The 24,811-nt window shown below is 37.1% G+C and overlaps 1 protein-coding gene and 1 long non-coding RNA gene across 2 annotated transcripts in view; one reads left to right on the forward strand and one right to left on the reverse strand.

Moving 5' to 3' along the window:
• Positions 1-1,127, reverse strand: part of LOC134806431 (very long chain fatty acid elongase 4-like) — a 32,651-nt gene extending 31,524 nt beyond the window's left edge. Inside the window, exon 1 of the mRNA XM_063779709.1 lies at positions 1,014-1,127. The gene's annotated coding sequence lies outside the window, so the exon portion shown is untranslated. The remainder of the gene's footprint in view (positions 1-1,013) is intronic.
• The window catches only part of LOC134806467 (uncharacterized), a 184,345-nt gene that overhangs the window by 124,815 nt on the left and 34,719 nt on the right, over positions 1-24,811 (forward strand). The window lies entirely within an intron of this gene.

The following is a 24,811-nucleotide window of genomic DNA, read 5'->3' on the forward strand; positions in this document are numbered from 1 at the left end:
GTCGTATAAACAAAATTAATTGGTACGCGTTGGAAACAAAATTAAACAGCCACAAAAAGAATATGGTGTGCCTAAATAATTACCGTTATTAGTATCTAAAAATCGGGCAAGTGCGAGTCGGACTCGCGCACGAAGGGTTCCGTACCATATAAAAAAAAAAAAACAAAAAAAAAAAGCAAAAAAAAAACGGTCACCCATCCAAGTACTGACCACTCCCGACGTTGCTTAACTTTGGTCAAAAATCACGTTTGTTGTATGGGAGCCCTATTTAAATCTTTATTTTATTCTGTTTTTAGTATTTGTTGTTATAGCGGCAACAGAAATACATCATCTGTGAAAATTTCAACTGTCTAGCTATCACGGTTCGTGAGATACAGCCTGGTGACAGACGGACGGACGGACGGACGGACGGACGGACAGCGAAGTCTTAGTAATAGGGTCCCGTTTTACCCTTTGGGTACGGAACCCTAAAAACTTTCAGTGTTATCTGCCTACATACGAGAACCCTAAAAAAGTAAAACCTTACATAAACAAATAGCTGGGGTTGGGTAGCTAGGGTAATAAATGTATGCTTAGGGCTGTATAAGTGTATACGGTGTATACCTAATATAAAAAAACCTTTTGTGTATTGAATTCACATAAAAATATAAATAAATAATCCGCGACCACGACCAGTGTAATCTGCGTCAAACAATCGAAATAAAAGGTAACAAAATAAATTCGCGATAGACCCGAAGAAATTATGTTTTAATATGTGCTTTGGTCTAGTTTGTTTTTGCACTGATTACACTACACACGATCTTCTAATATGCAAGCAAATACATAAATCATTTAGTCATAATATGGTTGATTGGTAGAAAATGCCATAAGGAAATAAGTCCGCTAATTGTTAATAAATAAAATGTATCAATTGACTGGGTTTTAATCGTTCCGATAAAATAAACCGATCGAATTACCACAAGCACTCTAAGCGTATTAAATACAATCCTATTGTTACGTATTCTCGAACTTACCTTAAAGTTTAATAACCGAAACACTCACTTCACTATTCGAGTTCAAATTTGGAACACGATTCGCGCAGCGTCCGCGCCGCTGCGAGCTCCTCCAAGAGACTGCGCAAACGCACGCCTTACCACGAAAAATCAAAACTTGCTGCCATCAGCCCATCATCTTTTACTTTCCGAAATTCGTAGGCATCAATTATATAGGTACCTACGTGTATTTGTGCAAAACTAAATAGAAATATCTAGCACAGCAGGACTACTATTAATATTTATAACTTTTTATAACTCTTCAAAAGTAGGAGGCCGTTATAAAATCACTCATGCATTACGGAAGTTCATCATTACTAACCCACTTAAATTATATCATGCAATTGAAAATAATTAGTGGTAAATTTTGCATGATACAATTTGTGTAAGGTCAATGCGGCCAAATCCGTCATACGGAAAATTCCGTCAACAAGCGTTCTTTTTCTACAACAGTAGCTAGAGTCAGACTACGAATAGTCTGCAGCGGATTTGATAGCCCACGCAGTACAAGTCTTATTTTAAACGTCAAACTTCTATGAAATTATGACGTATAAATGACGGGGTCCCTTTGTTTCCCATAAAGTTTTAAGTCATAATGTATTGTTTGTCATATTATCGTTAGTCATAAAACTGAAACCGTTAACTTTTCAGGATTTTCCTAAGGTTATTCTATAGATAGGTTAGGTTAGGTTAGGTTTGTTTTATGGCAATCCTGAAAAGTTACGCGTTTCTGAGAAAAACCAATTATGACTAACGAAAATTCGGACAAACAATACATTATGACTTAAAACTATTTGGGAAACAATAGAGACCCATAAATGACACTTGCACTGCGTGGGCTATCAAATCCGCTGCAGACTTTTTTTGGTCCGACTCTACTAATTGCGCACTGTTTTAGAAAAAAACTCCCGTATGACGAATTTGGCCGCATTAGGTAGTTTGTAAGAAAATATCAGGTTAAATTCCATTTTTCATCGTTTTTTTATAAATATAAATTATATTCGACAAAATGCCCCAGTTATTATGGTATGTAAAGTAATTTAAGAAATGTATTGAGATCTGGGCTGGACACGTTTGCCGACTGACTTGTGGGCTAAAACAACAACCAATTGGGTCCCACGTGACCCACATCAAACCCGAGGTCGCGGCAAACCACGACGGCGTTGGCGAGACGACCTCGACGCCTTTGATAGGAACTGGTGGGAGACGGGTCAAAACCGGGATACGTGGAAAGGGAGGAGGGAGGCCTTTGCCCAGCAGTGGCTCTAGGCTCATATAAATAAAATTGAGATCTGTGCCTCGCGTACTTTTTCCACCTGGACGCGGAAAATTGACACTTGATGATGACCCGAAAAATGATTCTTGTTTCGGCTTATACTTACCTAACCCAAATGCTCTAAGGTCCATTAATAGGTTCCCACCAATAGCAACAGGTTAAGAGCCCATCAACGTGCACACTAGCGCCAATGCTAAATAATCGTGATTATTTAAAGGATCATGCCGAATTTAGCCTACGATTCGATAAGCATGCTATATATACGATAAATTTAATCATATTTCTTACAATCTCATACATATATTAAATTCCAACGGACACGTCTTAGTAAAGAAAATAAATTAAAGAGTAATTAAACCAAATCAACACATCCCACGCCATTACATAGAATCAATGACATTTCATAAATGGACGTCCAGCCAGAGCCAAACAAAAAAGTATGGCAGCAAAATACTTTTCTACGATGTTCCTGTTGATGCTAATAACGCTCACTTCAAAGAAAAACATTCATACTACTAACGACATACTCTTTTAAGCACTAATTATCAAAATTGCAAAAAGAACTGCGATACAGTAGAAACTATTTATTCCAATGACTTTAATTGTAACATGTAACATGCCCAAGTGACTTACGTCAAAAGTGAATAGCGAACGAATATGGAACGAATAGAGTCGCTATGGATTGTGTTTTGTTTGTGTATGGATATTAATTATTACATATTTATTTGATAGTATTGTATTAAATCTAGAAGAGCACCAGTTTACAATTAGCTTTCACCGGCTTTTCCCACTGAAGTCGTTTTTTAATAAAACCTTATTTGATATCAGGGTATGTATATGAATAACACGAAAATAAGTTAAAACTTAAAAATACATTAAAATAAAGGGAAAAATATATATCTACTTTTTTTTATAAATTACGTATATGATAAACCTACAAAATAGGAATTCTAACTTCTTTGAAACAAATTAAGTTTATTATTAAGTGCCTTTTAGGCAAACATTTGTTTTAAAACATTCCTTTTTTGAATGAGTTACTTATCGAATTCATTATAACAATTCTGTGATTGTTACTGTATTTCTTCTCTCTCTGGAATTGAAGTAAATATGTTTACTTAAGTAATTGGTTTTACATTTGATGCTATAACAATTTTTACTATAAAACAGCTCTAGTTGTTATAGTCTATACCGGTTCGCATGCTATGTCTTATTCATTTAAGGAAGTCGTATTAAATATATTATTTTATTTAAAAAAATGTATTAATCTAATACCAACTCATTCGATTTTTGTTCCTTGACAGCGTTTTAAACGCCCAATATCATCGATATGTTTACACTATTTATGGCACCTTATTTCCTTGTAATAAGGCATAATATTATTTAACATGGCCCGATACAAGGCAGAATTCCTAACCTCAAAACCGTAGAGAAATTCCGCTTTTATAATGTTCTGTGAAGTGTCCGTGAATTTCTAATAACTATCGGGACTTTCATTTCATGTTTGGAGCCTAACAATATACCACCCATGTTTAGCGAGTGTTGGGCCAAACTTGTATGGGAGCGGAACATCATCCTTTTTTAACGAAAGATATTTAAAAAAGGAGGCCGCTACGTACTGTATTGTGTATTTAAGTACCTTTCGATTACATCAAACTAGTTTTTATGTTGCTGGATTCGTCGATCTATGAACTCAAAACAAAAACTGCCGTTTTAACTTTGGACGCATATATTGACGAATCCAGTAACATAAAAACTAGTTTGATGTATTCAAAAGGTACTTAAATACACAATACAGTACGTAGCGGCCTCCTTTTTTAAATATCTTTCGTTAAATTTAAATAATCACCATTATTTAGCGCAGCGGCGCCAGTGTGCACGTGCAATACAATACTCTTATACCTACTGAACTAGGAAAACATAACTTATTCATATTATACATCGATCGATACAGTAATATGCTATCGCATACGACTCGCTCACTTAAGTAATTTGTTTCTCAGAATCCGTCTGTTGTGGTGTTGCTATTAAAAACGTCAAATGTCTCGCTCCTTCGTTAGTTCATTTATTTAATAACTTCATTATCATCCGTCATTCTTTCTGTCATTTCTGATTCCATCATTCTAATCAATTCACTGAGTAGTAATGTCATTTCTAGTGTCATTACATTGACATAACTCAAATACTGACGGAAATTATATAAATAAACTTCATTACTTGCCGTCATTCCTTCATGACAATCCCTACACTATCACTAAAAATGTAATTCCTTCAAAGTAATGTCATTATTCATGATAGTGTCCGGCCCATATCAGACTTTTACCACGACATGTCACAAAATGTATTTACCAAGTCCAAGCATCCTCGTGTTTAAACAATAGTTGACAAACTTCCTATGTACAGTCATCGGCAATACCTACAGGATCTCACACAACTAACAGCGCAAATATATTTGACACACTCATGGCTCGGAAATATCAAATATCAAATATCAAATATCTTTATTTTGCATAAAATATGGTACAAAAGATGGATTAGCAATTAAGAAGCACATGCATACTTCACCAGCAACTGGCATGCAAAACACAAACCCTAGATATGCTACATCTATTAATAATGCTAATAAATCTAATATTATACATATCCCTACTTATAATTACAATGTCAAAACAGATGTCATACTTAATCTAATTACAATGTCAGTATCTAATCATATTTGAAGAAGTCGAAAAATTCATCAATTGAGTAAAAACATTCCTGTATCAACCAACTCTTAAGTTTACGCTTAAAAAGACTAAGTGGTAGTACTTTGAGATCATCTTGGAGACAGTTATAAATTTTTATTGCCATACAATAAGCGCTCTTTCCATATAACAGACAGTAGTCTTTTTAGCAGGTATGACGAGACGATTAGGGTATCTCGTATTAAACTGACAAATGTCCTTATATCTAGTAAAAAGTTCAGGATGCACTCTAACAAATAAACAGATTTCATATAAATAAGTACACACATGGCACAGTCAGAAGTTTCATATTTCTAAATAGAGGTCTGCATGAGGTCAATATGTCTACATTACAAATAGCTCTGATGCACTGTTTCTGTGCTAGCAGTGCTTGGTTTGCGTGACTAGAATTTCCCCAAACAAGAATCCCATATCTGAGTACAGAGCAAACATAGCCGTGATACGCCTGTATTGCAGTCTCTTTACTGCTAATTTTCGTCAATCTCCACAAGGCAAATGCAAACGAGTTTACTTTACTACATACTTTATTAATATGCTCATTCCAAGACAAACTATCATCGACACATATACCTAAAAAGTTAGTCTGATTGGACTCTGTTACAATTTGATCTAAAGAAGTAACTGTGAGAGGTTGTTTGACAGCATTCCTATTTACAAACTGGATGAATGTTGTCTTTTGCAAATTGACATGTAAATTATTCTGGTTTAACCAGGTTACAATGTTTTGGATTGTATCATTAATGTCATTGTTATATGTCTTAGGGTCACGACAGGGGATGACGACAGACAGGTCATCTGCGAAAAGAGTACATTTGAACGTCGTTACATTTGGTAAATCGTTAATGTACAGTAGGAAAAGTAAGGGTCCTAAAATACTAAGTTTGTTTCAACCATTTTTTTACGACACTACCTCATAACATAAAGGCTCTCTTTATTATTTAAAATGGACTTGTGCCAGCTGAATAGGCTCAGAACCGAACATGAACTCTGTGGGGATTACATTTTTAAGTGTGGCTGGCGAAATTCACCGGCGTGTGATTGCGGAGCTCCAGTGCAGTCTATTAATCACATCATCTACGACTGCCCCAAGAGGAAATATACCGGAGTTTCCCTGGACCTGCTCTGCCCTGATGTGAACGCAGCCCAATGGGTGAAGAAACTAGATGTTAAACTATAGTACCTATTCAATAAGCAATTAATTATTAAGCGACAAGTTTGTAGCCATACGATTAAATTAAATAAATAAATTATTTAAAATTTGATGAGAAATTTGCATTGTTGTCCACAAGAGTGGGGCTAAGTAATTTGATGCAAATTTATTTCCTCTTGGCTGGTAGAATCGGTAGCAAAGTTTTTATTAACCCTCGTGCCTTGAAGCCCACGCAACTCAAACAACAACTTTGCCCCCATGTTAAGTAAACTATTGCACGCTTCGTTGTGCAAGATAATAATAAAGAAGACTGTACCATCTCCATCGGAAAATAAATATGCTTTTCATATCTCATGCTCTGAAAGTGGGTCACTGTTGATCTATAAAGTACCAAAAAGTGATATGTATCAGCTCTAGTGCAGAAAAGTGGTGTTACTCCTCTCCTCCCTCTCCTTCCCGTCCCAAGAGCAACTATGTGGAAACAAGTGGAAAATTGTTGTCAATTATTAAACTATCAATTAATAATACTGGGAATAAAATAAATAGTCCATTTTCACGCTCTAGTTTGCATTAACTATTAAATCGCTAGTAATTACAGAAATGGGTGCCTTTCATCCCTTAGTTAACAATATATTATTGACAGTTTGTATTAAGGGCATAATACTCATACTAGTATTAACTGCTAGAATACATCCATATTTTTTATTGGTTTGATTAATTTACACATTAATTATTTTGTCGCTATGTCACAAACTATCGTAAACAAGTCGAATTGGCCTTAGGTCAATATTGCATAATAAATTATATAATTATGTAGTTACCTAACCATTTTATTCTTCCGCTAAGTGTGTTCGGCATGTTTTGTTTATTTGTACTTTCCTCTCCTAAAGTTAATGTTTGTCCAAATGTTTGAAAACAGTACTAATATGTACGAAAAGGTAAGGTTAGGGGAGACCGAAGTGAGTTGTGACAGAGGAGAGTTGTGACATTGTCGATTTTTTGGAATCTATTAACTAAAAACTAGGTCGCAATGACGTGCGTTGGTTAAGTTCAAGTTGCGAGCTAACAAACGCACACTGTTGCGAGCTCACTAACAGTTATTAGATTCCAAAAAATCGACAATGTCACAACTCTCCTCTGTCACAACTCACCTCGGTCTCCCCTACGTGTTAGTCGCGAGGTTTCCCGTATACCTAAACATAACGTTACTTAACTTCCAGTCTTCATTCCATTACCTAAGTTAGGTAATTTCAAACTCTAAGAAATATTCAAGACGTACAACTTCTATTATACAACAACGTGTTCCTCGCGCGCCAGTTTACCATAATTTCCATTTTGAGCGCTATTATGTATAGAATCTGTTATGCTATCTGCTAGGTATTGTTTTAAGACTTCTAAACGTAAAATCCGACATTCCTAGCCGATGTTATAGTCCCAATACTGCCCTGCTTATTCTTTGTGCAGTACTTGCACGAAAATCATCGTTTAAATGAAGAAGGAACTTATTCAAAGAGAACAAGATAAACAATTGCATGAATTTTCAACTGCGATTACTGCATATGCTGTTAGCACGACAGAATAGCACAATAATAGTACGGTAATAATGTTTCGTCATAATTATAAATAATAAATGTAAAAAAAGAATAGTTATTTACGTTACAAGTGCGAAAACTAGGATATTCGCAACGAGTGGGGAATTTTAAAACACGACCGAAGGGAGTGTTTTAAATCGACACGAGTTGCGAATTAGGTACCTATTCGCACGTGTATCGTACAGTCACCTGCAATAATATGTTACTCTTCGAAGGCCGCAAAAATATGTGACACGCTCCTATGGCTCTACATATAAGATCGTGTCAGATATTTTTGCGGCCTTCGTTGTGTAACATATTATTGCAGGTGACTGTACAAAGTTTTACAGTATTATGGCCCTTTAAAACTTCGACGTAGTTACGTAATATGTTTATTCTAGCACGGGGTGTGTAAAAATATAATAAAATCGTTATAGGCACAAATGACGTCATCGAGTTTTAGGATTTTTAAACCATTTCTAAGGGCGCAATGTAAAATGAGATTTATGCTTTAATCTGCTTTTTGACTGTAACTAAGGCCACAGTTTTACTTTTTTTTAATTTAAAGTAGCCGTTGGGCGACAGTTTTCATACGCAAATTACTACTTAAAATGTAAAATAAGCGGGATGAATTTCTTGTGGGCCCAGTTGCCCACGAAGGGAAATAAAAAACCAGCCAAGTGCGAGTCGGACTCGCGCACGAAGGGTTCCGTACTATTACGCAAAAAATGGCAATAAAATCACGTTTGTTGTATGGGAGCCCCACTTAAATATTTATTTTATTTTGTTTTTAGTATTTGTTGTTATAGCGTCAACAGAAATACATAATCTGTAAAAATTTCAACTAGCTATCACGGTTCATGAGATACAGCCTGGTGACAAACAGACAGACGGACGGACAGCAGCGGAGTCTTAGTACCTAACAGGGTCCCGTTTTTACCCTTTAGGTACGGAACCCTAAAATTTAAATGTCATCTACAACATTAACAATTCTCGCGGCGTTGTATTTTGGATGACTCTTTATTTATTATACTCTGGTAGTTACCAATACACATCTTATATATTTAAACGAGCAATTCTTGTATAAGTATATATTTATTTATTTATATAAGTATTTCGGGAATCTCGGAAACGGCTCTAACGATTTAAAAAAATCGATCTAGCTAGGTCTTATCACTTTGGGAAAACGCGCATTTTTAGTTATTATATGTTTTCCGAGCAAAGCTCGGTCTCCCAGATATTTGTTTTTGATTGTGTATATGCTTGTGGAAAACATGCAGCCTTTTTAGTCTTTTTGTTGTGCAAATTTGAGACACGCCTACACATTTAGAATGTATTTACTTTCACTATTTCATTATTACCTGTGACATTAAAAACGCACATAAATTTACCATCGTGCCACTTTTTGTGTTTGCCGACTGTTTTAATATACAATGTGTAATTCCAAACGGGTAATAAATCAAACCAAATTACACCCGTTAATATAAAATAAATTTACCAGTGTAATCATGAAAATAATTATGAAGTTTTTTGGAGTCACACTCAATTAAGACCCTGTCATTAATTTTTGAAAATTAACCGAGCAGCAATGTACTGCCAGCATTACGCGACATAACATGACAAGACATTACGAAATGCGAGCTTTTAATACTAACTTACTGTCAACGCGTTGACAGTAACTAGGTATAAAAAGCTCGTATCTCGTAACTGGTGTGTTGCTTTACATTGCGGCTCGAATTATTTTGTATGGTTATTTTTTTTTTTTCTAAGCAAAAGTTATCTTAATACTTCTTAGGTCCCATGCTAACCACCGTTTATAGGTTTGCCCCTATTGAATTTACATACTGTTTTGCTTACATTACCTATTAAGACGGAGTAAATTTGATTGTATTTTGGCAGAGGTAATCACTCAATAGTTCGGGATCGCCCGGCTCACGACTGCTCCGAGCAACCAATTAAGAATTAAAGACACACGGCCCGATTCGAGCTTTAAAATACGTCAAATATTACGGCTAGATACGATATGGATTCATTCTTTTAAAATTATGGCTTCAGTCCAGTGGGACTATTTCGCCAGTATCAAGGTATTGGGAGCTCAATACGACCACTAAAATTGTACGGTTCGTAGAAGACAGTGTACGATGATTTTATTAGCTATTGTAAAGCGATAGCTGGACTTTACAAGTAGTACGTGGACTATCGGCCGTTGACCCCAAAATGGTGGTTAAACGCATTTCAAAATTAATTCTCCATTCACTGCACACTACCACAGTAGTTTACTGTATAATAAGATATCGATATTACACTTTAAACAATTTTTTTAGTTAGGTACCTTAGATTCCATTACATATAGTTAGTTACATACAGGTCGACCTAATAAAAGCTTGTTATAAACGTCACTTTTGACACTGACATCATCTAATCTATATCGTATTTAGCCGTAATATTTGACGTAAGGTTTACTCGGGTAATTCCGAACGAAAACTGTCGGATAATTCCGAAAGAGACTTTTATTATGATGGAATTAAGGGTGATTTTCATCTGAATTTCGGAATTATCCGACATTCGGTAATACCCGAATACACCTTATCTTAAAGTTAGAACCGGGCCGAAAGATTTAGAGGTTGTTATGTTGGAGAAGATTACTACATGTACCTAATATGTATATAGTTTCTTTTACGTTAACAATTATTATAGACGATTGCAAACAATAATATGATAGAGTAGAGATTTGTATTGCATTTTATTTTACTTTACTCCTAGAACGCGATATTGCCTTCATTTTGCTATTTTCAGCCGCAATATCCGTATCTAGTGTACGCACCGGCTTATTCTATAGACTATAGACTCTATACTATAAATATAGACTATAGTATAGAGGATGCAGTTCGATTGCGCGGCACAGGCTAGCGAACGATAAACAGACAGCACTATTGGCGCTATTTTACAAACTTTAATTTAGTTTCACCTGTCCCGTTTACTGTCGGTCTGTAATCAAATCTTGCAAGTTAAATTTGATCCACTTCCCGGTTTCCGATTGAGCTGAAATTTTGCATGCATGTATAAATCGGATGACAATGCAATATTATGGTACCATCGAGCTGATCTGATGATGGAGACAGGAGGTGGCCATTGGAACTCTGTGATGAAACAACGCAACCTAATTGTGTTAGGGGTATTTAAGTAGAATTTTCTCGATGAGTATTAGTTGTCTGTCGTAAGAAAAGTACAGTCAGCGATAAAAGCTTGTACCAAAAATGACATTTTTGCTAAAAACTTATTTTAGAGAGGAACAACGCAATTCTTGATCTTTCGTTGTCAAACTTGTATTTTGTTAGCTGTTTAGCCAAAGAGTCATCCAGACTCACAATTAATCTTGAACCTTTGAGTTTATAGGCACTAACTCACTTCGAGGTTAGCACTTTGGTTGAGTTCCATCGCTGCATCATTTCGTTTGACTTGCAAATGCAACAATTCAAATAGCGACACCCTGTGACGAACCCCGTATATAGTGAATTTCTAGGAGGGAAGGGAGACTGCCTTTTATGTGTTCTACCGCTTGTATAACGAATATGTACCTACCTAAAGCATAAAATGTCTTTGTATAATAAAGTAAATAAATAAATATTAAGAAAAACAGCGGAGCGGAGCTTTCAGAGCAATTATTTCCGAAAATATTAACTACTTATATCAAAAAATTATTTTTGGAGACCGTTATTCGAGAGACCTATCCAACGATACCCCACACTATTGGGACAGATCAATAAAATTAAAAAAAAAAATGTAGGTACACATTTATGAGAGGTACCCCAAAAATTTTTTTTAATAGTTTTTATTTTACCGTTCTGTCGCAATGCATGATTTATGTATCCATGCCAAATTGCAGCAATTTAGGAGCAAAGCCTCGGACAGACAGACAGACATGGCGAAACTTAAAGGTGACTACGAAACCCTAAAGATGGAGTAAGTATATAAAAAAAAATTAAACTGTTTATTTCAGTAAAATATGCACATTATATAATATTAAGCTTAACTACTAATTTTAACTTTAATAGATTTTTTGAGTTAAGGAGTCTTATTTTAAATATTTATACATAATTACATTTTTTTTTAGGTACATAATATAAAAAACCTACCCAATGTTATGTCACCTTTCTTATTGGTTCATTAATTAGGTCAGTGTCCATATAAATCTGCCCATCCTCTTTTATGAGTCAAAACTGACTTACCTACTCGTAAGACCAGACGCATCTAACAGCAGTCCGGCCGAGTCATCTCGAAAACTCGAAAGCAACTTTCTCCGTTCGTTCCAAACCTTTGTCCGCATAGCAAGTGTCGATAGTCTGCACACAAGGTGATCCGTGTCGCACGTTCAATTGCTGTAAAGTATGTCATAACAGTCATTATGATGCGTGGAGATGTGTGCTGGGATGCCTAGCTGGGATTGTAGACCGGTCTCTAGCTATTGGAAACTGCGTTTTTTTTCCTTTTTAGTGTTTTTACCCAAAGGGTAAAAACGGGACTCTACCACTAAGACTGCACTGGCCGTCTGTTCGTCGGTCACCAGGCTGTAATAAAATCATCTGACTTGGTAAACCTGTGAATTAAAATTTAATTTCCGGGCACGAAAACGGCGGAATGTTACCTAATCATCTCACTAGACGCGTCTTAGACAAGCGAAACAGCGCGGCGGGCCGAAGGCCGTATTGATGATCAAGAGCGATATTCAGATTTTTATGTTATGGTTTTGATATTCATATAATCCGGTCGCTCTTGCGAGTGGTGTCATGTCATTAAATATATATACATATTTCGCTCGCACTCATTGGTGCGCGCGAGATTGCGAGTTGTATCAGGGTCGTATAATTACATTATCCAAATTTTCGCTTTTTTAAATGTTGAACGTCATAATAGACGTTTAAGCCCATCCACTTTCACTCGAACGAAACTGTTTTCGTTTCCTTTTAACCTCAATAACTACCTACATTTCAACGAGTATAATTATCTTTTGCCTGCATAATTCTAACAATTATAACCGCTAATTACATAGCATTGTACTAAAGACGAGTTTCCATAATAATTACCAATATAGGAATACTTCTCAGAAATTTAAATTTAGCAAACATGTCAGTCAGACAACAACTTGGCCTTAATAAAAATGGGCTTTATTAGATATTCCTTCTGCTTGTCTCATTAATATGTAGTATGTAGGTAATATTATTGAGAGAAAAATCCCACAAGATTTTTTCTAAATGGAAACTTGCTTTAAATTCTCGTGTAAGTTTTCAGAAACTCCCGAGAATGCCTGCAGGGTTAAGACTGTTCTTCAACATGCATATTGCTGCCGCTAAGTAAATATGGGCCATACTGAAAGTTTCTGGATTCTGATATATGAGAAGACTTATTTTTTCTAAGTGGCCAGTCCAGGAATTTTCAGTATGCCCTAAGTAGTTACCTATCAAAAACATCTGTACAGGGTAGAATATTTATTTATACTTGGTGGAACATTTCTAGGCACTGAGCTGAAAGGATAGTGTTATCTAAGTGATCTACTATATCTCTATCGAGTTATTATAATCGTAAAGCTGGATTAAAAAGTAAAACAAAATAATTAAAATTAAATATTTTTATATCATTATGTCATTAATATGACATTCTTGCTATTGAATAATACAGATTTTTGCACTAATCTTTAATACATTGTGTGTAGTATTTAGAATAGTGTATGTTAATGTTATTGTTTGTTTAATGTAATTTTAATTTAATTGTATTGTAATATTATTGTGATTTCCTTGTTACTCTAAAATTCAGCGGTCGGCAACCTTTTAGCAGCCAAGGGCCACATTAGTAGTTAACGAAAGTGACGCGGGCCGTACTTTGTTAATATTTATGACTTTATGAGACATTGTTGTTTGTTACTATTACATACGAAATAGCCAAGGCGCCTCTCGGGCCGCAAGTGACAGGTTCGCGAGCCGCAGGTTGCCGACCGCAGCTCTAAATAAATGTTTTTTTTTTTTTTTTTTGTACGGTTAGAAACATTAACGTGATTAATAAGTGGAAAATAAAGTAGGTAAGGTCAATGTGGCTAATTCCGTCATAGGGGCTATTCAGTCCACGAGCGTATATTTCTTTGATTTTCCATCGTAGGAAAAATAATTTGCTTTTGATAGCTGAATGTTGAGATTGTCTTTGGTTAGTCTATGAACAAACAAATGAGCTAAGCATTGACACACGTCACTCGCCCCGCTTTCTGAAAAATATGTAAAACATTAAACATGTAATTCTTGTGTTTTAATATAAAATAAAATAATCTATGTGCGGAGTCATACGTTCTTTAAATTAAAAAGCCCATAAACCCCAACACTGAAAGTAAAAGCAATCGCTGCTTTGCCTATGAAAACTATGAAATTATCAATTTTGTTCGTTGCTCGAGAAAAACGCTAGTGGACGGAATAGTATGACGGAATTATCCACTATACAAATACAAATAAATTTAAATAAATGTTCTACCTTGTAAGGACAATGTATCCTTACAAGGTAGAACATTTATTTAAATTTATTTGTATAGGTAAGTATTTCACTTAGTAGGTTTATTAGACTTTCCTAAATTGTGACAACAGGTTCCTTTCATATTTGTCTGTACACATAAAATTAACAAAAAACTTAACTAAGTTGACTCATCTAATAATACCTACAATTATGATTGGTATGTGAAATACGAAAATTTAACAGTCACACCGGTTTTGTACAAAAATACCGGTATTCGGTCCCGGCTCAGCTTTGGGCTTGTGCACAAATCACGCTAGTTTCGATAGGGGGAGGGGGGACGAAAAAATCAAGACAGATCACGTTGAAAGTGAAATAAACTAAGAAAAAATACCTACCACATGAGTAGATACTTTTTCTCGGTTTCGTTAAACATAAATCTTCACTCCGCTCTTCAAAATAGCGAGTATATTACATACAATACCATTTGTCTTAAAATTACGTCGAATTAAAAAACTTCAAAAAAATACACGTGAGGTTATCGGGGGGGTAGCCAATAGGGGTCAAGTAACCGAAAACACCTCGCGTGATTTATGCACAACCCCTTTTAACTAGGACAAGTGACGAAATCGAACAACAGACCCACATACGTAGCTTAATTATTTAAATAAAAAATCCGTCAATAGTCAATAAGGCCCATATTACAAATACGTTATAGTCTAACATACATATACATTTACACATTTTAATAAACTTAAAACTAAACACAGCCCTTTAGGTGGCAAAGGGTTGTTGGAATTATAACTTTCTGACAATCACTTACTGCCCGATTCGAATTTTAAGATACGTCAATTAATAGATCTAGAAACGATATGGATTAGATGTGTCAGTGTCAAAAGTGACGTTTTTGTTTGAAGCAACGTCACATTTGACACTGACATATCTAATCCATATCGTTTCTAGATCTATTAATTGACGAATCTTAAAGTTGGAATCGGGCCGTTAATCAAATTTCGCGCTGTTGTGGGAATCAGCCAAACGACGGGATCCCTATAATAGCCGCCCACACATCAAAACTTGCCAAGACAAAAGCAATTTTCATTCGTCAAAGTAAAGAGTCAAATTAGAACGGCTGGAGATAACTTTTTAATAGCCACTGGGCGGCTAGTGGTTATTACATAATGTTACGAACACATTAATGTGTCGAAGTCTAGTCAAAGATCCCACTTAGTCGCTTACCATAAGGACGAGATTTGCTTGCACCTTTATACGAATAACCTGTCAAACCGTCCTAATGGTAAGCGGCAAAGTGAGACTTTTTGCTTGGAAAGGATGCATGTATTGCCACGAGAGAGACGCACGATAACTAAAGGACATGATTCAAATCATTCTGATATCAGTGTACATTCGAATTGGCATGTTACAATCATAATGAATAGAGGGGGATGAGACTACACATCGAAAGTATATTGTATACAATTCTCTCATATATTTTGCAAACAGAAATATGTATCTAGCTCTCAGCTATATATACGTAATACAATCATAATGTGCCAGATGGCATACCGTCACTACCGTGAACACCGAAGATTGCAAATTAAGGATATCTTTTCCTTTTACTCCAATTAAGGCCTAATGAGAGTGACAGAAGAAAATGCCCGCAATTTGCGAAATTCGGTGTTCGCGTTAAGCCCCCTGTACAGTTGTACGCAATGGGCCAGCGCCGGCCACTCCAAGGGACGCATTTATGCGTTAGAGGGAGCAAGTGATATTGCTATCTCATTCTACCGCATGGCTGGAGTTGGAGTGGCCGGCGCTGGCCCATTGTGTACAGGGGCCTTTAGGCCCTCAGGTACTTTTAATGCCTTGTTTCATCCGCTACCACTACTACTGCTGATGCTACTATTAATGCATGTCCGTCAAACTAGTTTGTCCAATGATTAGGGGAGACCGAGTGAGTTGTGACAGAGGAGAGTTGTGACATCGTCGATTTTTTGGAATCTATTAACTAGAAACTAGGTCGCAATACCGCGCGTTTGTTAGTTCAAGTTACGAGCTAACAAACGCACACTGTTGCGACCTAGTTTCTAGTTAATAGATTCCAAAAAATCGACGATGTCACAACTCTCCTCTGTCACACCTCTCCTCTGTCACAACTCACCTCGGTCTACCCTACAAAAGTAAAGATAGGTCCGTTTATATAATTTCGACGGAACATTCTCGTTTGGTGTGCCTGGGTGGAATGCCACAATGCGATTGTGATCGCATCACGCGCGCAATTGGTCGCAACTAGTTTGTACTGCAAGATTGGCTCGAATTCGTGCGTGACACCGCTGAACTGGCACTATTCTTATGCCCGTAAGGGCCACTCGCACCATTCACTAACCCGGGATTGACCGGTTAAACCTGGAGTTACCATGGTTACCAGTACAATTTGACACTGAGTTAGCGGTTTAACCGGTTAACCCCGGGTTAGTGGGATGGTGCAAGTGGCGCTACGGTCTTTACGTAGTAAATAATTATATAAGTAAATGAGTTTGTCCACCAGCATTCAGAATCGACAATATTTTAACATGCTCAATATAAAAACACTCAAAGTGAAAATATATCTGAATTTAATACCGTTCGAAACAAGGCAATAATTAATAAAATTGTATGCAATAAAGTCCTGTTTCAGCTGCTTAAAAATAAAGTCAGGAAACAAAAATTAATAAAGTTCAATCAACATCATTTTATTCATTTTATATGAACTGACTGACCTATTTTAAAATTTATTCCAAGTACCGTAAAACGGGGTGAGTAGGTTTCGTGGGGAGAGTTGGGTTATGAATGGGGAGAGAAGGTTTGAGAGGGGGCTGAGAAGAGATTTTAAGGTTACTGCTACGCATACGCATAATAAAAAAAATCGATCCAACAATCTTCCAAAATCACCTTTGTATGAAAAACCATCTCACCCCAAATACGAGGCACTACGGGGTAAGGTGGGTTTTCCTCTTTATCGTCAAAGTTATGAAATGGAACTACCCAAAATAAAATACAAACGTCAGAACCACTTATTATATACACCATTCAGTTTTCACATGTAAAAATAAATTTTTATCGAGGTTAGAAAGTCTAATTTCACCCAACTCACCCCATTTTACGGTAAGTACCTAGAGATATTAAATCCACGATTGCTGGGATTAAGTTAAGCTTCAGTAAAAGGCTAGTTGCCCGAGGCTTTTTCTTTTTTAAGGTTCCGTACCTCAAAAGGAAAAACGGAACCCATAAGGATCACTTTGTTCACTTTGTTGTCTGTCCGTCCGTCCGTCTATCCGTCCGTCCGTCTGTCTGTCAAGACCCTTTATCTCGAGAACGCGTGGAGGTCCCTAGAAGCTGTTAAAATACAAATTTCTATGTTAACGTAAAAAAATATGCGGACGATTATGTCCCAAAAAACGTTAATTTCCACACTCTCGAGGAATCAAAATTGAGAGGGTACTTCCCGTTGACCTAGAACTATGAAATTTGGTAAGTAATATCGTCTTACACTACAAATACAGGAAAAAACCTAAAAACTATAAATTCATAAATATAAAAAATAAAATAAAAAACAACGGGTTGCACTCCGGGAGTGCCGGCAGAAGTGAAAACTCAATGACATTGTAACTCAAAATATTAATAACAGCGCTCGAACGATATCAGAATGATTTGAATCATGTCCTTTAGTGCAAAATGTCTGCAGCACTATGTATAATTGAGGTTAACGCCATCTAGTGTTGTTTCGTCGCATTACTTGAAACCCCTAAGCACATCACAGTGAGTACTAGAGTTATATTAGTACCAGTTTGCGGAAAACTCACTAGATGGCATTTAAATCAAAAAAGAAAAACTCAATGACATAACTGTGTCCGTCACACGTGACGTCACGTCTTACGTCTTACGCTCTCGCGAGTTTAACATTTTTCCCCATCCCAAAAAGTGCTCAGCGCCGCTAAAGAAGTTAAATTTAAAACTAGTTAAATTTGTACGGAACCCTCGGTGGACGAGTTCGTCTTGCACCTGGCCGGTTTTTTAGTGGTATTAAAAGCAACGACGCTTTCGTCGTTTTATATAAGTATACTCTGTTTATATCTTTGACTTTGTCTCCGGGGAGAGAGTAAGGGATTAGGAGCAATGGTATCTTTTCCCGTGGAACGTCACATATCTTTACTATTTCTAGTGAATCTCTAATTCATTTCCCGAATCGCGCCGTGTGACGGCCAACAAATAGAACTTGAGAAACTACCGGAATTGTCAAATCGGGTTAAAACGCCTGAACGTATTAAATCCTATTTTTAACTTTTACCGTTGGTGTTTAATGTTGCTCTGAATTTAATAACAGGCACTTTACGACTTTGTTATTTATGACTGTGGAAATGAACAAAGGGTCCGCCTGATGCCTGATGGTAAGTAGACTCCTTCCAGAGGTTTACGTCGTCGATTTTTTATAGGTTACTTGTTACTTATACGAAATTCCACCAGGTACGGGTTTTGGTGGCAACACATACTTATTGCTTCCTTCGATCCATTAGGTTAGTTCTCGATTCGTCGGATTCTTGTTTCGCCGCATTTCTGTTTTGCTGGATTTACTGACATCACAATCCGAATATACGAGAACCTAGATTTTTTTTCTATCGAGCCAACTTTCATCTTTTACGGTTTTGCTTAGAGCTTGCCCACGCTACTTTAGCCTAGTTTCCGAGTGATTTTTAATGGCATTTGCCTTTAATTAAAACGTTTAAAAATTCAATAAAATGACTGCAATTTCGCGTTAGCCCCTGATCGGGTGCTTCGAGGACGCAAATCAATTACCGATAATTGTTTTCCATCGTATTTTCTCGGAAACGTTCATATTTGTCATGCTAGTTCAGTCAATGTCAGTACTTTTTGTACCGAGACTGACTGAAATAGCAAGACACGTTCGTAAGTTTCCGTGAAAATACAAAGGAAAATAATTATGCACTACATCTGTATTCACTGAGGCTGCCACACTCTCTAATTGTTATGTGCCACAAAAATCTGTCATTCAAATTTAAGCCTTCTACAAAAAAGAAAAGTCTTTCATTTCAATGACAATTTTTTTGGAGTTCAGACCTTTTCTCACACTCTAGTGAGTGCGTGTCGTATGACTCGCTTGAGCTTGACGTTGATAACCTGCAAACTTGACAACCCTAATGAAATATAAGTGTATGTGGTACGCGTTATATGGCTGACTTAGACGGCGCGCGAACTCGCATGCGATTTTAGTTACATTGCGGACTGTTGGTTACGTCCAATTCAACCGACCGATCAAAACCCGCAATGTAATGAAACTCGCATGCGAGTTCTCGCATCGTCTAAATAAGCCCTAGGGGTGGATAACATGATTCGTGGCAATTGTATTACTTTAACAACATGATGGGAAGCATGATGCAGGCGGACAAATTCAGCCTCATAAGTCACGCTGTTGTTTATGTACTTCTGGGGCCCATTTCTTAAACGGTATTAGACTAATATTATTAGTCCACGAACTGTCAAATCGTATGGGTTACCATGGCAACACACTAATATTATTAGTCTAATATCGTGCGAGAAATAGGCCCATGTTCTAAATGTGATACCTAATATCCTATTTTTGATGTCAGTTGTTAGAAGTGCAAATTTTGTATTTCTCTGTTTTGTTTTTATTTTTGTTTCTGTACTAATTATAACTAATAAAATAGGGTTTTTTTAGTATCCTTATTAAAATTAGGTACCTATATACATATGTAGGTACCAACTTGTTAATAATAGTGTTGTTTTCAGGCGACATGTTCACAGCGTTGATAGTTAATAAGGCACTCTATCTTTGCATAATAATGTAGGCATATTAGAAGCCTCCTTATGAACAAACGACAATGTATTCCCTTTTGTTCGATAAACACGAATATTAACAAAGTACGGCCGGCTTAAATTTCGTTAACTACTTTATGAGTTTTATAACCCTTTTCTGCTAAAAGGTTGTCGACCGCTGGATTATAGAATTTAAAATCGCTATAAGATAATCGCTTACTATTAGGCGGGCCGTATGGTTATTAGCCACCGACGTTGTATGAAAAAACTTTGTTACTTTCCTGTCAGGCTCCTACATAGTCATAAACATATGTACCTACTTCCTAGGCAATAAATTTCGCTCGTTTGCGGAAAAATAACATTTTTATGTTATGTGACAAACGTGACTATCATCCGTCATACAGGAGGCGAATTCGACTGGTTTTAACGACAGCTGGTAACATTGCGGAGACCGCTTATGCTCAATTAGTAACGTATAGTCTGTCAAGCAAAGTAAGTCGGTAGCAATGTACAGCAAAGTGAAGTAAGGCAACACTCAAAGAGCAGTATTGCGCTAAGAAAAGCAGCAATGTACCTACCTACATCGAACCAAAACATCATAACCTCAAATTTCACAAATATTTACGATCAACGGGCATGATTGTACATTGTAGGCACCTTAACTTTGCTTAAGTTCATGCACAATCTTATTATATACATGTTTAATACCTATATTGATTTAATGGTGACAGCAGAAAATTTCTCTTGAAATATAGCAACGATTTAGAATGTAAACAAACAAGATGGCTGTTATTCACGAGCCACGTTCCACAGATAAAGCACAGATGACACGCGAGTTTGGAATTATTAGAAAACATTGTTGCTAAACCCGCGATTTTTCGAATTTGCCGCGTTTTGCTACTGACAAGATTTGCTTGACGAAGTACCTACCTACATCAGATACCAGATAAGGTCATGGGTACCTAGGTTTAGTGTATCAGACACTGTGCACCGGCGAAAAATAGTTTTCGGATTTTAACACGAATATACCAAAAAAATGAAATTCAAAGTGGCGGCCATTTATCACAAACTTTAACTACGAATTTATATTAAGGTACCTTTCGGATCCTTACATATCAATTTTCATCATGATTGGAGCCCGATTAGATTTTCCGTCGGATGTACTGTTTTTGACGACTATGGTTTGTTAAGGTTACGTTCCGTTTGTGAAAGCATAGCTGCGAAGCATTGCAGGAAGCTATATGTTGCGATTGCTGCGGAAAACGAGCGAGGTCATTGTCGATCCCGGACCAGGGATGTTGCGGATGCTGATTTTTTGACATCCGCGGATGCGGATGCGGATATTTAAAGCCTCACATCCGCGGACGCGGATGTCAAGATTTGGTACTTAAAAAAACGTCAAATATTACCTACATTTTTAGTAATTTTTATTTAAAAAAACGGAACGTTTAGTATTTGAGCAAGAATATTGGTGCGTTTTATTTAATAAACAGCAACTTGGCCGACTTTTCGGGATCTAGACGATTTCGTTACTTATATGTATAATGACGAAATTACCTAGCACTTACACCGCCCCTAAGACGTTCCTGTTACCAACTTGGTCGACATCCGTATCTGCATGAGCTCCGCATCGATTTTATGCGGATGCGGATGTTGAAAATAATGCGGATGTTCCGCGGATGCGGATGCTGATGCGAATATTCGCAACATCCCTGTCCCGGACACACGATTTACTTAAACTTATCATAAATAAATAATAAATAATGCAGAACTGTCTGTTACCATGAATACAAGGAGAAGGTTACAAAATAGGGAAAACGAGTATTTTATCGTACCTACTGTGCAATTGCCTCAATTGTTACAACATGCTATAGGCAAGCGTATTCTGATTGTTGGATTTGTTATAGTGACGTTTCTGGTTGAAGAAATGACACTTTTGACACAGAATAAGTAATAGTATTATCATACAGAACGGCCACGCACCGCCCCGCCCCGACTCGCATTACCTCGCCCCGCGACTGGCCGCGACATGAATCTGGCGAACTTCTGGCGTCCTCTCAGTAAAGCGACTTACCCACACATATGCAATGACGCGTGTACAGACGTGCCACGCACACATATAAACGCAAATTATTTTTGATGTATGACGTGTCCGCCCTGTGCTTTTGACACTGACAGATCATTGCCATAACAAATTCTTAACCTGTTATAACGATCTGAATAGGCCTCATGGTCTAAAGCCGACCACTGACTAACAGGCCGCCGGACGATATCGGCCTGTCAGTTAGAACAAAAATTTGACAGCTCCGAACAACTGACAGGCCGATATCGTCCGGCGGACTGGTAATCAGTGGGCCCCCTAACACTTATTTCAGGCTGGTATTAAGTACGTTGTGCACTAATAGAATTAGAGTCTATCGGTCTGTATACTCAAAAACCGGCCAAGTGCGAGTCACTCGCAGCGAGTGAGGCTCGCAGACGAAGGGTTCCGTACCATTTAGGGTTTGCAATCCGGATCCGAAATGTATAAAATTATCCGGATCTGGATCCGGATCCGCGGATCTTCCCATACATTTCGGATCCGTCGTGCAAACCCTAGTACCATTACGCAAAAACGGCAAATAAATCACGTTTGTTTTATGGGAGCCCCACTTAAATATTTATTTTATTTTGTTTTTAATATTTCTTGTTACAGCGGCAAGAGAAATACATCATCTGTGAAAATTTCAACTGTCTAGCTATCACGATTCATGAGTTACAGTCTGGTGACAGACAGACGGACGGACGGACGGACAGCGGAGTCTTAAGGTGGCCACTGACGAGCCTTCCAACAGTCCAAATAGCGTGGCTGCACTCCAAAATCGGTCCGTGAATGTCAAAAACGTACAATGTTTAATGTTAGGATGCCGTCCATTTGGATGAATCCATTGTAACGGCATCCATTTGGAAGGCTCGTCAGTGGCCTGCTTTAGTAATAGGATCCCGTTTTTACCCTTTGGGTACGGAACCCTAAAATCTACTGAACGGATTTTCATGCGGTTTTCACCTATGAATAGAGTGATTCTTGAAGAAAGTTTAGGTGTATAATTTGTTAAGATTTACCCGTGCGGGGCGGGTCGCTAGTATAATATTATAAATGCGAAAGCAACGCATATACTGCTGGCCGCGTAGCCAACATGCCAATCGCTTACGCTCCGTAGCGGTCGAAACGCAACTGTCACTGTCGCACTAATATGGAAGAGTGATAGAGAGACACAAAGCGTTTCGTTGTCGAAGCGATAGCGATTGTAACCTTGGCTAGGCTGGCAGAACCGATTACGATGACATTTAGTAGGTACCTATAGAGATAGTTTGAGGAACGGGGAAGGACAGGATTGTTTCTATTAATGATATCATTATCATTCCGGGCAGACGAAGTCGTAGACAAAATCTAGTATAAGGTAGCTCTACTTTCGAATCCAGAGGTGCTACCGCGAAAACCGAAATTCTCAGTTTGCGGGGATCTTTCTCTTTTACTCCAATGAAGGCTTAATAAGACTGACAGAGAAAAATGCCCGCAATTTGCGAGCTTTGATTTTCGAAGTTTTAGCCCAGGTTATCGTGTTACTAGAAGACGATGAGATAGTATTTTGTGAGAAAGATATCTTGATAATTGCAGATTGTTTCTGAAATGAGGAGGCACACTGAAAGGTTAGGACAGATGTCGCCCCAGCAATCCGTCATTGTTTACGATTTGTGATAAGCGTTTAGTTGCGATTTTTTTACTAATACTTGCGATTTATCAAGAAAAAACCGGGCAAGTGCGAGTCGGACTCGCGCACGAAAGGTTCCGTACCATAATGCAAAAAACGGCAAAAAAAAAACGGTCACCCATCCAAGTACTGACCCCGCCCGACGTTGCTTAACTTCGGTCAAAATCACGTTTGTTGTATGGAAGCCCCACTTAATTCTTTATTTTATTCTGTTTTTAGTATTTGTTGTTATAGCGGCAACAGAAATACATCATCTGTGAAAATTTCAACTGTCTAGCTATCACGGTTCGTGAGATACAGCCTGGTGACAGACGGACGGACGGACGGACAGACGGACGGACGGACAGCGGAGTCTTAGTAATAGGGTCCCGTTTACCCTTTGGGTACGGAACCCTAAAAATGTATTCATTTATGACTGTACGGGAACTGCAAACCGAGCTTCGAAGGAGAATTGCTACACAGCCGTATTCGAACAATGAGATACGTCAAATACTAGATATTGAAACGACATGGATCGGATATGTCAGTGTCAAACAAGTGTCAAAATTGATGTTTCTTCAAACAAGAACGTCACTTTTGACACTTGTTTGACACTGACATATCCAATCCATATCGTTTCAATATCTAGTTTTTGACGTATCTCATTGTTCGAATACGGCTGACAGTTGGTGGAAAAAAGGCTGATTTGATACAAAGATAATAAATAAATAAAATAAAAAAATAAAAAAGCCTTTATTATTCCAAATTCATACATAACATGCATTATTTAGTTGTAGTTATTTTACTTATTACATTATAATATTTTTTCCAACTAGCATGCATTTAAGTATAGTTTTAAATTTAAAGTGTTCTAAAATTATTGTTTAAGTCAATTCTTGTTCTTATATTATAATTACATATTTAGAATTTGTCCATTTAATTGAAAATTATATTGATTTAGCAGTAAGAATAAAATGTCATCTTTTAAAA

The sequence above is a fragment of the Cydia splendana genome, chromosome 3 (genome assembly GCF_910591565.1).
Source record: "Cydia splendana chromosome 3, ilCydSple1.2, whole genome shotgun sequence".
Lineage (NCBI taxonomy): Eukaryota > Metazoa > Arthropoda > Insecta > Lepidoptera > Tortricidae > Cydia > Cydia splendana.